The sequence below is a fragment of the Rhipicephalus sanguineus genome, chromosome 3 (genome assembly GCF_013339695.2).
Source record: "Rhipicephalus sanguineus isolate Rsan-2018 chromosome 3, BIME_Rsan_1.4, whole genome shotgun sequence".
Lineage (NCBI taxonomy): Eukaryota > Metazoa > Arthropoda > Arachnida > Ixodida > Ixodidae > Rhipicephalus > Rhipicephalus sanguineus.
In genome coordinates, this window is record NC_051178.1 from 60,392,491 (window position 1) to 60,405,713 (window position 13,223).

Below are 13,223 nucleotides of genomic sequence, written 5' to 3' on the forward strand. Positions count from 1 at the left end.
GACAATGGGTGACGTACAGAAAAAAAGTTCGTTATTGTTGTGATAAAAATTAGGGACTGTTCTTATGCATGGTGCACTTACATATATGTCCAAACAGAATGTTGTTGGTTGCAAAGATACGCGGACAAGCGTTTTCCCAACCTCAAACTACTGTCTCTATCTCTCCTCGCTGTTGCAACGCTGGTCAGAAGCAGCCGACAAGCAAAGTTCGATTTGGCCCAACGTCGCGGACATCCTTCTCCCGCCCCGCCTCCTCGTAATGTCGTCTCCACGCGACTCTTCCGTTCTCCACGGCGTCAACTCCTCTCTCCCTTCACTCCTTCCTTGTCCCATTCACCTCCTCTGCGTGCAACGTTGGGTGTTGCCTATCACACCCTACCCATTCCCCTCCTCCTATCATAATCCCTACCTCTTTCTATCCACGGGAGAGGGCAGTAACTTGACACAAAAAAGCGGTTTCTTTTGACCAAAACAAAATGTATAGTTGTATAACAAAATCGAACAGCCAATAACACATTCCCAACATGCACACACGGGTTAAAAAAAGCCATAAATACACTTTTTTTTTATGTACAGTGACAAATAAAAACAACAACATTGCTTTATTTTCTACGGAGCGCTGTTTGAAGAGAGGGTCAGCGCGCACACAAGGAGATATGTATATTTGTTTTGATTTATGCAGCGTCATTTCGCGTTTTTGCACTTGGTGAAAAACGTCGCACCTTTTACGTGCAACCTCCCAGTCAAAATAGCGCCTTCGTCTTTCAAGTGAGCGCTCCGTCACCCTCCACCTTTCCCGACGACTCGCCTAGGGAGCTTCTGACGAATTTCACTAGCAAATGGCTGTATAAGCCTGAGACGGCCGCTCGAACAATGAAATGGCCGTCACATGAGGTACGGAAGGTTCACAACCAAACTAAATTCGAAACGCGCGCCGAACCGGACTATTTCGCGGAGCAGTACATGTGCAGTAGCTCCGCCCCCGTAGCCTTCCCTTCATTGCCAAGAAAAGTTGTCCTTGGGGGCGCTTTAGTTGTTTGACGGGTGCACGATGCGCGCGGTTTGTGTGTGTGTAGTGTGCCATGCCGTGTTCTGCAATGCTTCGTTACCACGTTTATCGATTATGCACGTTGGTTACTTGATTCAATGTCAAGTGTACCTTCCAAGACGATCTAGGTCCTAGTCTCGTGACTGAAGGCGATGTGCGGACGTACAGCAGCCTTTTGACAAGGGACTGTCGCCGAGTGTACGGTACATTGTGGACTGTAAAGCTGAAGACGTGCACAGTGGATGCCTGATTTTGGTAGTTCTAGAATATTTTCTGAATTACACAGCTAGGTTACTTCATTACATGACGTCTTTTACGCAGGAACCGAGTGTGATCGTCTGGGCGGTGTGGTTCACTCTGCGGGGGATGATGGCCAGAGGAAGGATGATAGACAGGTATGTTTTACGCTATGCTCAATGCTTTCTGTGCACTTTATAACGGTTGTATGAAGCACTCACTATGTGCGTCACTACCTACAACTGCAACGGGTTGGATGAAGGCGCGTTGCTTTGCGCGATACTCCGCTCGCTTCTGTAACGCAAGCGTTTCTTCTGTCATGGCGCTCTTCTTCCTTGGCTGTTTTTCGATTCCAAGAATGCCTGTCGCTCGGTCCCGCCCGGCCTTCCCGCGCTGTGCTTCTCTCTCGGGAACTGGTTGACCTTGGGGACGCCTCGCGATGTATGTGTCGCAGGGAGGGCAACATTCGCCCTTTTGGGCGTAGGGACCGGATGGGGGAGGTGAGGTAGGAGGGAAGGACGGAGAGCATGGCTCTTTCCCGGAGAGGGACGGGTCGCGACCGAGCAGAGAGAGAAGTGGCCCGCTCTGGCATTCCGCCGCTCAGAAGCGATCGTAAACCGAAGGAAGAATAATTTGCAAGATTTTTTGTATGCGAGTGTGATTCTGTAAATAAACCTTCTTAGCGTCGTCGAAAGTTATTGAAATCGGACTAGAGCTGTATACTGCACGAGATCATCGCCTGAAGCTACTTGTACGATGGCTTATCACTTCGGAAATAGAACTGCTTTAAACATAACGTTCATCGCCTAGCCTTCCTATGATGCAGGTACAAATGAAGTAACTTTTCAGGGAAACTCAGTAATAATTGGCATGTAGTACGCGGGGAGGAAGATATAAAAACACGCTGCGGCTGCAACATGCGCGCGCGGTGCTCTTCAGTGGCGTGTGTTTGTGGCTTTCTCCGCGACTACTGCACCGCGCTTGTTTTTGTTAGAAGTTAGGTTGCACTATGTGTAGGATTTTAATCTGACTGTGCAAGGTCGTTGCTACGAGAAACGAACTTGCGTTGGGTGAACCCACTTGAAGATAATACAAGTCAGTGAATTACGTTATATTCTGGTACTAACACCATGTGTACAGTAATTTGAAAGAGCACAAGATGTATATAATTATCATTCTAGACAAATATGCCAGTTGCGTTTGGCAAGGTGCCCTTTGTTGCAATATTTGTTGTTTCAGAAAAATGATGTGAAATATTTTTCCCGTCGTTATATTGTTTCCTGAAGCATACTGGTTTATATTAACAGAAGTTGTTGTAATGGTTAAGCAGCACTGTTTCCAAGAGCTTTTTATCCACTGTGCTGGGGTGGCAAAAGCACACCTCAATTATGTGCTTATCTAAAGTTCATGTTCTTTTGTGAGCTTTTCTTAAGGCAGCATGAAACTGAAAAAGCGCTCTTATTTGCAGGTTGTGCGACTAAGACGTAGCATTCATTGTGAGAGTGCTACTTTAATTTTATGAAGTAATTATTATGGGAAACAAATCTAATTCTCATATGTAACTATGTGTGCAGAAGTTTAGAGAAGGCTGACAAAGTGGTTAACGGTTTTTTTTTTATGGCTTGCAGCACTACAAATTTAAACCGATATTCCAGGCATTGATTGGCTTTAACACGACTAGATTACTTTCCTAAACGGCTCAAATTCATCATATAATACAATATGTAAGCTCGGCATTATGGTGTGTGCACATGGGCCACACATACTCTTATTTTATCAATTTATGCATTTATATTGTGTAGCAGAGCTGATGTAATTTTCGTCATTAAATGACCTATATCGTAATCTGCGTTCTCCAACCACATAGTGTTTACTAAGTACATAAGTTTCTGAAAGTTCGGCTTGCAATGGCACCATTACAGTTGTCTGCCATGAGCCGTTTGCTCAGGTTATACTTGTTCTTATAGCGCAATCTGAGTCCATCATTCAAGGCCCTTGCTGTAGATAAACATAGACTTGCCTGAATACATTGTATGTATTGTGTGTGAGCTGTAGGTCTGTGTGGTGCGCCAACTCATGAATGTTTTCTGGTATCCTTAACATATGTACCCGGTGATCTCACCTGTTCGTGGAACTGAAGCAGACGACAGCTTGCAGACGAAGATGGGAGCGTTCTACTTGTGAGCCTGGTCGAGCTTATATTTTATGGTAGGCATTTGTTTCAATCTTTACAAAGGTGCTTCGACATGTTGCGCCTGCTCATGAACCTATTGCAACTTTTTTGAGGGAATTCTAAGATCAAAGAAACAAGACCCTAGACGTAACTCCATTAATGTATACTTGATGCTGGGACTTGACCTTCTGTGTTGTTTTCCTGTTTTCTTACAGGATTTGCTGAAAGTTTCTATTGGAAATGCGATATAAGATGCAATTTTGACTAACTCTTCACAAAAAGCACTTCACAAAAGTGCTTTTTGTCAACTACCTGCACGGGGCCTTGCAGTACATCTAAGTGTTCTAAGGTGCACGATGTGTTGGATAAAGTTTTCTTTGCAACTCTTATATATTACTGCGATCTTTCGTGCAGGATACACATGCATGGATACACATACATGGATTCCCTACAAGGACCCTGCGCATCAAAAGCAATCTGTCATCAATGTTAAGTAGACAGATTAAACGAAACGAAGATATGACAGGTGTACACCATATTTTCTTTCATTTAACCTCTGCATGTTTCCCAGTCAATAAATGTTTTTATCCATTTTCTTTTGTTGAGAAATGTCTTTGTACAGCACAAGTGTCGTAGAAGGTGCATACATGCACTTTTGTATGATGCTTGGCTGCATGTGTATCAACCAGCAAACACATTGTCAGGCACAACTAATATGTGATTCCGTACTATCATCCGGACATATCATAAATCTTATCATGCACTGTAATAGTTCTGTTTCAGGAATGTTATGAATGTCATTGGCCACGAAGCACAAGCTTGGCCGAGGTCATTGCAAACAGGATGTTTCATACTCACAAGAAAGTCACTCATAAGGACACATTAGAATGACGGTGGCCAATATGTTTTTGAATGACATTAGGAGTACATAAAACAATTCTGAAGAAATACATTAGAGAATCAAATGAGTGTTGATGTCAAAGGTCGTTTCATGCTCACTAGACTATCACATGTTAATACGCATCGGACTATCACATGTTAATCCGCATCAGACTATCACATGTTAATACGCATCAGAATGATCGGCCAATATGTTTTTGAATGGCATTTCAAATACATTACAAAATTCTAAAGGGACACATTAGAGCGTCAAATGACTGAAATGTCAGAAGTCATTAGACTTTCTTTTTGAACTCGTCTCACATTTTCATAAGGGTTGAAGAGCCGATGTCACGAATGCACGTCTTCTCCGTGGCGCAGGCTGACCCCGTCGTCATAGCTCTGTGTACAAAACACGTATAGGTTTTATTTGACTCTGTAGTTGTTCTGAGAATCGCGGCAAGTTCGTTCGAGATGCACGTACCAAGGATGGAAGAAATTTCAGATCGATGCTTCGCCGTGGTGTAAAAGACAGGCTGAAATTAAGCATCCAAACGTATACGCTAGTGCGCAAGCGCACCTTTGCCCAGAAGTCGCAGCCAACGCACAACTCCGTAACAGGGTTGCCAGGCCGAAAAGACAAAAAATAGCCAAGAAATCGAAAAAACTAGCCAAAAAGTACGTCGCTTGAGCAAAGAATAGTAAAAAGAGACAAAAGTTGCCACGCGAGTGTGAAAAAAACTGTGACGTTTTTATTTACATGACTAGATTCAACAAGCCTTTTCGTGGAAATGTAAATAAGTACAGCAAGGACCCTTCAAAATTATGATTGCTAAAGAATAAATTGTTGACATTAGCAATCATTTCGTGCAGGAGGACGAAGTTTCTTGCGCTTTTGCAAAAATGACACTCCCTCCACGCGCCTTGAGTGAATTTTTTTAAAAGGACTAGAAGCATCCGCCCGTGGCAACAATAAAAATGAGCACTGCATGAGTGTACTCAAAATCGAAGTTGCTGTGATTGAAGCACAAACTGTCGTCGCTTTCGCAATCGTTTCTAGCTTGACGACGAAGTCCGATCAATTAATGTTACCGAGTTGCAGTCCATAGTGACACAAGCAGTTCGTCAGATATCGATGAGTACAGAGCGGCCTGTATGCGGGGGGCTTTCGATTGTACCATCATACAGTTTCAAGTCGCGTTCAGCAAAGGTGGTCCGCAAAATGAAATAGTTTTCTATCGAGTCCGAGCCACGTACACAAACCTCTTTTACAGCGAAAGCTGTTATAAGATCACAACAACAGCTGATATTGGCGCCGTAGTTTCCCGCCGCCGCCGGTGTCCGTAACCGCTATCGCGCGAAATAACAAAAAAAGTAAATGAGAAAAAAGTACTCAGGATCGGATAGGATTTGAACCCGCGACCTCTGAGTCGCAGTCGAGTTTTCTACCACATGTCCACGCCGGTGCTTAAAACCCTTTCGCAAAAAGACCTTATGCAGGCGTCATGTCTAGGAAGGAATCGCGTTAACATATGTAATATAGCGTGGTAGAAGAGTAAAAATAACAACCAGGCTTCACACAATGCGAATTGCGGAATGAGTGGTTGGTTGAATGATTCCAACCGATCACAAAGGGCACAGGCATAATTCTTCATGGTCATCAGCCACAGCACAAAGTGCACATAATGCCATACAGAGATGAAGCGTGTACCACGCTTCTCCGCAGAATGAGGAATAATGGCATAGTGGGTGCTTCCCTACTTCACAAAAATTATGATGATTTATGGCGTAATGGATGCCTTGCATATGTGCTTGTATTAGTGGCCCCAAGAGAGCTTACAACGGGCTCTAGAAAGGCTGCTCTTGCTGGAAACTTGCCCTAGTGTCCATATATTGACACCACGTACACGAACGCCAACATATTCGACGATATATTTTGGTTCGAAACTAGGGAACAAGAATCTAGCCAAAAAGTTGCCAAGTAGCCAAGACGTTTTTTTTTTTTTTTGCCAACACCGCCCTAAAAAGGTAGCCAAATTGGCGCAATGTAGCCAAACCTGGCAGCCCTGCTTCGTAAGCTCGCTAGGAGGTCAGTCTCATCAACGATGATTTCTAGAAAATAAAATAATCGAGAGCCATCGGATGTTAAAGGCAATGTTCACTAGGTCTTAGCAGTAATGATTTTTTTTTTCTTCGTGCGATGCGCCTTTGGATGGATGGATGAACAACTTTATTTTAGTCCTTCGGTACGCGCGATTAGCGCGCAGCGGGCCGCTCCCACGTCGGGACAGAGAGGCCTTGCCCCTCCGCCGCGTCGCGGGCCCGATGGACAGCCAGTCCTACCAGTATCATCACCACATGACGGATGAATCAAGGAGTGTACAACCTGAGCTTCTTTCGCGAACTCTGATAATGGAATTGCAGGCTCGCGTAGTGCCTGAGAAGAGCACTGCACGGGCCCGGGCCGGCCCGAAAGCCCGGGCCGGGTAAGGGGTTGTTGGATCGGGCCCGGGCCGGGCTCGGGCCCATGATCTTCGGGCTCGGGTCGGGCTCGGGCCTGAGCCAGGCACGTATTAGGCCCGGGTCACATACGTATATATATATAATTGCGTGTGTACGTTGTGTGGCTTTGTTTTTGTTGTTTTGTGGGGTTTAACTTCCGAAGCGACCCAGGCTATATGAGACGCCGTCGTTGAGGGCTCCGGGTAATTTAAACAACATGGAGTGCATTGGCGTGCACAGAAATTGCACAGTGCAAGACGTCTACAATTTTGCTCCATCGGTATGCTACACGAAATTTCAAGAAACGCCTAACATAAGTTTTCGCCATTATAGTGATTGAAAGACGTTCTTGGGTACCGTGTAAGGAAAGCAACGGTAAACTGCCTAGATTAGTGTATATAAGATGTGCGCGTTCGGGAAACATTTCGAGTATGCAGCTACGCTCGCATGCCCGTAGACTGGCCAACGCGACTTGTGAGTCATTAATATCTCAGGAGCTGTTTTTCGTGCATTTTGAGTGCAAGATGCGGAGCGACTCTTATCACAGGGCGAACGCCGTTGTTGATTTTGCCATTACTAGTGGTGAGGGGCCAGACCAGAGACAGTCGTTTCCCCGAGTGTGGCTCACAACTGGAGTGATCAGGCTAGAGAAGCGATCCGGGAGTCTGGGAATAACCAACACGCAGACTGATTAGTTTTATTTAAAGCACCCTTTATTCAACACACCGTTACTGTATACACACGTCAGACACGAGGACGGTGGCTCGCTCGTTAACGGGTGCGCCTTGCTTTGACAGATCTATGGCCCTGCGGTGGCGGTGACTCGGGGAAGAAGGGTGGGACAAAGAACCTTGTTGTTTTGAGCACGAAAACGTAGTGTAGATTGGGTGCAGTTGCCTGCCGAGGAGTCAACAAGACAGCTTTAATTTATGTAACGCTGCCCAGCCTGGTGTAATCCTCCCAGAAGCAGCTAGCGCACGTTTTTTTTTTTTTTCATTGCATTGTGCAATAGATGAAGTTTGCAGGAGACTTGCTACTTTTACTCAACAGCCCTAGCTCGTATGCAGTTGATGTAGACTCAACCTAAAAATGTCTGCCATGCTTTTTTTCTCCACTTTATGCAGGTATTATATTTTGTAGTTGTTCTTTGAAATGCAAAAATGAGATGGCGTGGTTAGCACTGCGTGCGTACATGAAAGAGCCAGCTATGACTCCAATTATATTTTATATTGCCCGGCAATCATTTCGCAAGAGTGTTACACGCGTAATTCACCGAAAGTATACACAGTACCAGTGAAAGTCGTGACACTGAAAGAAGTTTCTAAAACAATCTCTAGAAAATATATTTTGTGCGGCAGGTATCTTCACAATAACCGAAGGTTGGACAGTTTCTCCTTTATGCTCAAGGCATAACTAGCTGAAACGGGCCGGGCCGGGCCGGGCCCAAACCTTTCGGGCCAGGGCCGGGTACGGCCACATTTAAGAACACCGGGCCGGGCTCGGGCGGGCCGGAGCATGGCATTTTCGGGCCGGGCCGGGCCCGGGCCGGAATAATCGGCCCGTGCAGTGCTCTACCTGAGATGCTTTAATACCTTCTCGCCACAAAGCAGGCTGAATAGTGCGTGGGGAACGGCGCTGTCCATCTATTCTATTTTGTTAAGAAGTTATCCACCAGATGTAAAAACACCCCTCTGACGTAACGGCTGCATGAACAACATGCATCGCGCTCGGAATATTGAATAATCAAATCACAGGATGGGCTCGATCGCTTGTAGGGGTGACGCAGTGACAAAAGTGCAGAGTGGCGCTGAGGTTAGGGCCTGCTACCTCATGTGAACGACTGCATGGAGCTGCACAGCACATCCGTGCTTGTAATTACCCCGTGAATTCACATTAACGACAGGACAAAAGCCATTAGCACATAAAGACAGCGCTGTCATCGGCTCGCGGTCGTCGAATTTTTCATTTTTTTTTTCAGCTGCAGAGTGTCACAGCCGCGTCAGGTCCATTTCTTCTCCAGAGGAACGTCGCTGATCACGCAACCGAGCGTCAGCAGACGTTCGACGAGAGTCGCGAATTTCCAGCGTTGCGCACGTATGTGCGCCGTCATGAACCGAGGCATGCCGCGGCGCACGGCGCATCCGTCGACTACGACGAGCGGGAGATGTGGGGGGAGGGAGGTTGAATTCATTAGCCCGCGCTCGGGCGCGTTTCGGGGCGCAACGCGCGGCTCGGTGCGTATGGCCCCCCCGTCCAGCCGCCGCGCCTGCAGCGCTCGCTGAGCTGAGACAGGCTCGTCGCGAGAACATCAGAGCGCGCCCAGCAAGCAGCCCCCTCCCTCTCCGCGACCCGCCTGCCTGTCTACTCGCTGCAGCAACAGCGGCGCGCACAAGCCTGGCGCTAATCACATTAGCTTCCCGCCTGGGCGAGCCCCATTTTCACTCGCCCCCTCTCCGATCCCTTTCCATGCCCAGCGGGCTCTTTAACGCGGAACCGCAGATTTCGCTGGGAAGAAAGCGCAAAAGAGGAGCTTTTGGGACTGGGAGAAAAAGGGGGCTGGAAAGAAAAAAAGAAGGAAAACGAGGAAACGAAACTGAGTTTCCGCGCGAGCGTCAGCGGGGCTTTTCGCCTGTCAGAACCGCCGCGCGGCTCAGGCTTCCCGGCTTGCTTTCCCTGCTCGGATTAGTGAAAGAGCAAAACGCGCATTTTGGAAGTGAGCGTGCATGCGGCGTGCGGCGGCGGAGCGCAGTAGGGCGCAGTGTAATGCCGATTAGACTGTTAGATCTGCACCAGCGCAGATATTGTGATAGCAAAGTGGTTGAGATCGACACTTTTTAGCATCTTCACGGAGCACATGTCTGCCGCGGGGCACCCACCAGTTTTTGTAACGGGTAGAGAGGTACCCCGGGTTGGGGCTCGGTCTTTTGGGTACTTAATTCTCTAGAAGGTGGACTCCTCTGTATGCTTTCTTATTCCACTCTTTCCCCCTCCACACAACGACGCTGAACCGGCGTTGCAGAAGTAAGCGTGTTTCCTATCCTGAAAGTACACGGTTTTTTAACAAAATGGGATCGGGAAAAGATGGATGTGTAGCCCAGTTTGCTATCCTAATAAGGAAGAACATCAGCGTGTTAGATCTCATACCGACAGTGCCTCTCGGTCACTAAGGCTGGTGTTCTTCAAACACTAGAAGGCAGAGCCGTTCAAAATATGTAGTTCTGATGAGCCATCCGACATTTTGGCAACTGTTGAGCTACTAAAGGAGTTTAGCCAGATATATTGTTCCGCTGCGTTGTCTGACAGACGGGGAATGGTAAAAGGAACAGAAAGAGTGCACTGAGATGAAAATCATAAAGCAGAAATTGTCCAGACTACAGTGGTAGCAATTTATCACTGGTAAGGTCGTCACTCATTTCAAGGAGGAAGCCGTAAAACTCTGAAAACCACTTAATGAAGGCTCTGTTAAACGGATTGTTTTACAGGCGCATTTGTAACTTGGCTGCCAACAGAGACGACCCGTGGTGCACACGCGCGTGCGCTACATCATACAAATCTGTCACGTCGGCTGCTTCAACATCGCTAATGAGCGCCTGTTTGCATAGCATCGTGATGTTGTCCGCCCTGTTTATTCGCCGTCCCACTCGCTCGCCTTTGACCTTGGGTAATGCTCGGAGTTTATGTTTACAGGCATAAGACAAGTCAGGGTAACGAACTCATATTTGTTCTTTCTTTCAATTCCCGATAAGCGTCGAAGCAAATCCTTCCAAAAAAGCCCCCACTGTCATCATATCAGCCTCTTCTGGTCCATTTCGAAACGATCAGAGGTGAATGTTCTTGGTGTCCGGTAATCAACAGAACTTCGCGAGTAGAGATATTGGGTAATTGCGGCAAACAGCATCGCACATCTTAAGTAACCCTGGAGCTCTACTCAGTCACAGTTTCAATTGCGTTGTAGTGTACATTAGGGAATTTTAGCTTTTTCGTGCACTTCTTACCGTCTACATTTTTACGGGTTAGCGTAGCCGTCGATGGCGGTGGCGGACTGGTAACGGGATTTTGCGGCACTTTGTCCAACTACATTACATTTTCAAAAATTTTCACTTGCATCAGGGTTTTCCTCGAGACAGATAAATGAAAGTGCGGTGAGTTGCTGGTGATCTATGTGGCAATACTTTACGCCAACGCTTAAGCAAGGCGTTTAAGTCACTGCAATATTGGCTTTGTGGGTCTCTGGCCAGGTTCTGCATCATCGGGTATCACTACGAGCGTTGTCGATCACGTATATTTGGTCAATAAACCGTAAAGACGTAAACGGTAAGAGGTCTACAGACAAACCGATTCTCTATTATTGTAGGGCCTGCCAGTAGCCTACGCACTACGCGCAACCATGTACAGCGTTCTGTTCCTTTGAACTTCATACAAGGCCCCGAGTGGACGTGAGATCACTCCTTCTGATTTGGCTTGCACGAAGTAGTACTCTCTGCAGGTGGCTGCACCAATCGGTTAACTCGACTCTACCGCAGCCCTAAGTTTCTCGAACACGTCTTGCCGTAGAAGGAGGTTACTGACCGCTTCCTTTGAAGAGGCCTCAACCACGCACATATATGGTATCAATGACACAAAGTTGCATTCACAGATTGAAATTGATGAAATTACGAAGGGGCTGGCGAGGACAATGGATCATTGCGTTTTGTTTTTGATTTCAAAAGTGCAAGAACTTTATGGATTGACGTGTTTTGGTGGCGTCGGAGCTTAACAAGAGCATCCACTCAGAGAGCACTGGATGACGTTCATTCACATAAATATCAACAGCCCCTGTCACCGCCGTCTCAACGAAGCTGCTGCTGCTGCTGCTGCTGCTTGAGTATGGAGATGAAGGCACCAGATGTGCGCGCCTGCGTTGGTGGTGGTTTCGACGCGTGTCACCACCACGCGGTCGATGCGCAGCCACGCCTCAGCAGGACCCTGCCGCTGCCCGCGCGCCGCCCTCTGGTGTTGCCTCGGATGCGTGCAGCTTGGCACACTCGCGTGCCCGACCGCACCCGACCGCGGAGGCCGGCCATATCGGCACTATCGGGGTGGGGTTGTGGGAGGGGGGGAGGGGGAGGGGGGCATACATGTGGATGCCAGACGCGTCGTTCTCCCCTCCCGTTTTGTCAGTGTCGCGATCAAGATGGGAACACAGAGGAAAAAACAGTGATAGAGGTAGTCCATTGAGGGGAGCTCCGTATTTTGCCTTTACCTAGTGGTGTTGAAGGAACAAACGTCCATGTTCATCGTAAAAATAAAGAAAAACTCAAGCAAGTTCTATCGATTTAAGTATATTTCCTAGCGTTGCGAGAGAGAGAGAGATAGATAGATAAAGAGATGCGAAAGGTGAGAAGGTTAAAGGGGCCATGACACCCAGTTTTCGACCATAATCTGTGTTATGTGGATTAATCCTTATGCATTCACAAATAAGTTGGCCAAATTTTAGCGCATTTGGTCGAGCACTTAATTTATAATCGAATACTTTTATAAACACGTGAGCGGCCCGTGAGTCAGGCAACACTGGTGCACCTCGAGCCGTGACGTAACAAGCAGCTAGCTGTGCAAGCGTGTGCATTGCGGCGAACGATATATTGTTCCGTGGTCAGCTGCACGTGATATCGAGATATTTTAGCTTTCTTCAGCTTGGCACTCAAACTGAACGATTTGCAGCGGCTGAAACTTTGGTGGAAGACGACGGCTCCGTCCCGTGCTGCACATGACGTCACACGCGCCATTGCAAAATGGCAGTCGCCGGCGGTGGGCGGGGTTCACAGCTGGCAACTTCTAGGGCTTGTTTTGCACTGAAATAATCGTTTACGGCCCACTTTTGAAATCTGTATAGGCATAACAGACCCTCTACTTCTAGTATGTCTTTGAACTATACCGCAGTTGCGCGAGTTGTCGCAAACCGCAGGGGCAAGGACGGCAAAATTGTAGAGGAAATTTTTATTTATTTTATTTATCGCAGAGTCCGGTCCCGTGACGCAAGCAGGGAGGGTGAGAAATTCGAGGGCTATCGAATTAAAACAGAAAAGCGAAAGCACAGCGAGGCGCTGAATGCAGTGCAGACAACATATACGCCGTGCGACATGCCCTCAAAAAGAGGAAGCAAATGCGTAGAACTCTGATTTAACTGTCGAAATATGCGCATCCAGGCTACTCAATTCCACGCCTGCAGGTAGGCTAGATTGTTGTTTGCGCCAAATAGAACTGCTAAAGGCTGCACTTATTAGCAACTGTACTTACAAATAAAGTAACTGGTTACAGTAAGTTATTACTGGAAAAAGTTGTTGGATTACTGTGGCCGTTAGAAAGTTCGAAAATACTCGTATTACAGAAATACCAAAATATGCT

The 13,223-nt window shown here is 47.1% G+C and overlaps 1 long non-coding RNA gene across 1 annotated transcript in view; it reads left to right on the forward strand.

The window, feature by feature from the left end:
* The window catches only part of LOC125757608 (uncharacterized), a 6,137-nt gene extending 2,643 nt beyond the window's left edge, over positions 1 to 3,494 (forward strand). The window contains exon 3 of the long non-coding RNA XR_007415347.1: positions 3,429 to 3,494. This is a non-coding gene — a long non-coding RNA (uncharacterized LOC125757608). The remainder of the gene's footprint in view (positions 1 to 3,428) is intronic.
* Positions 3,495 to 13,223: the final 9,729 nt, after the last annotated feature.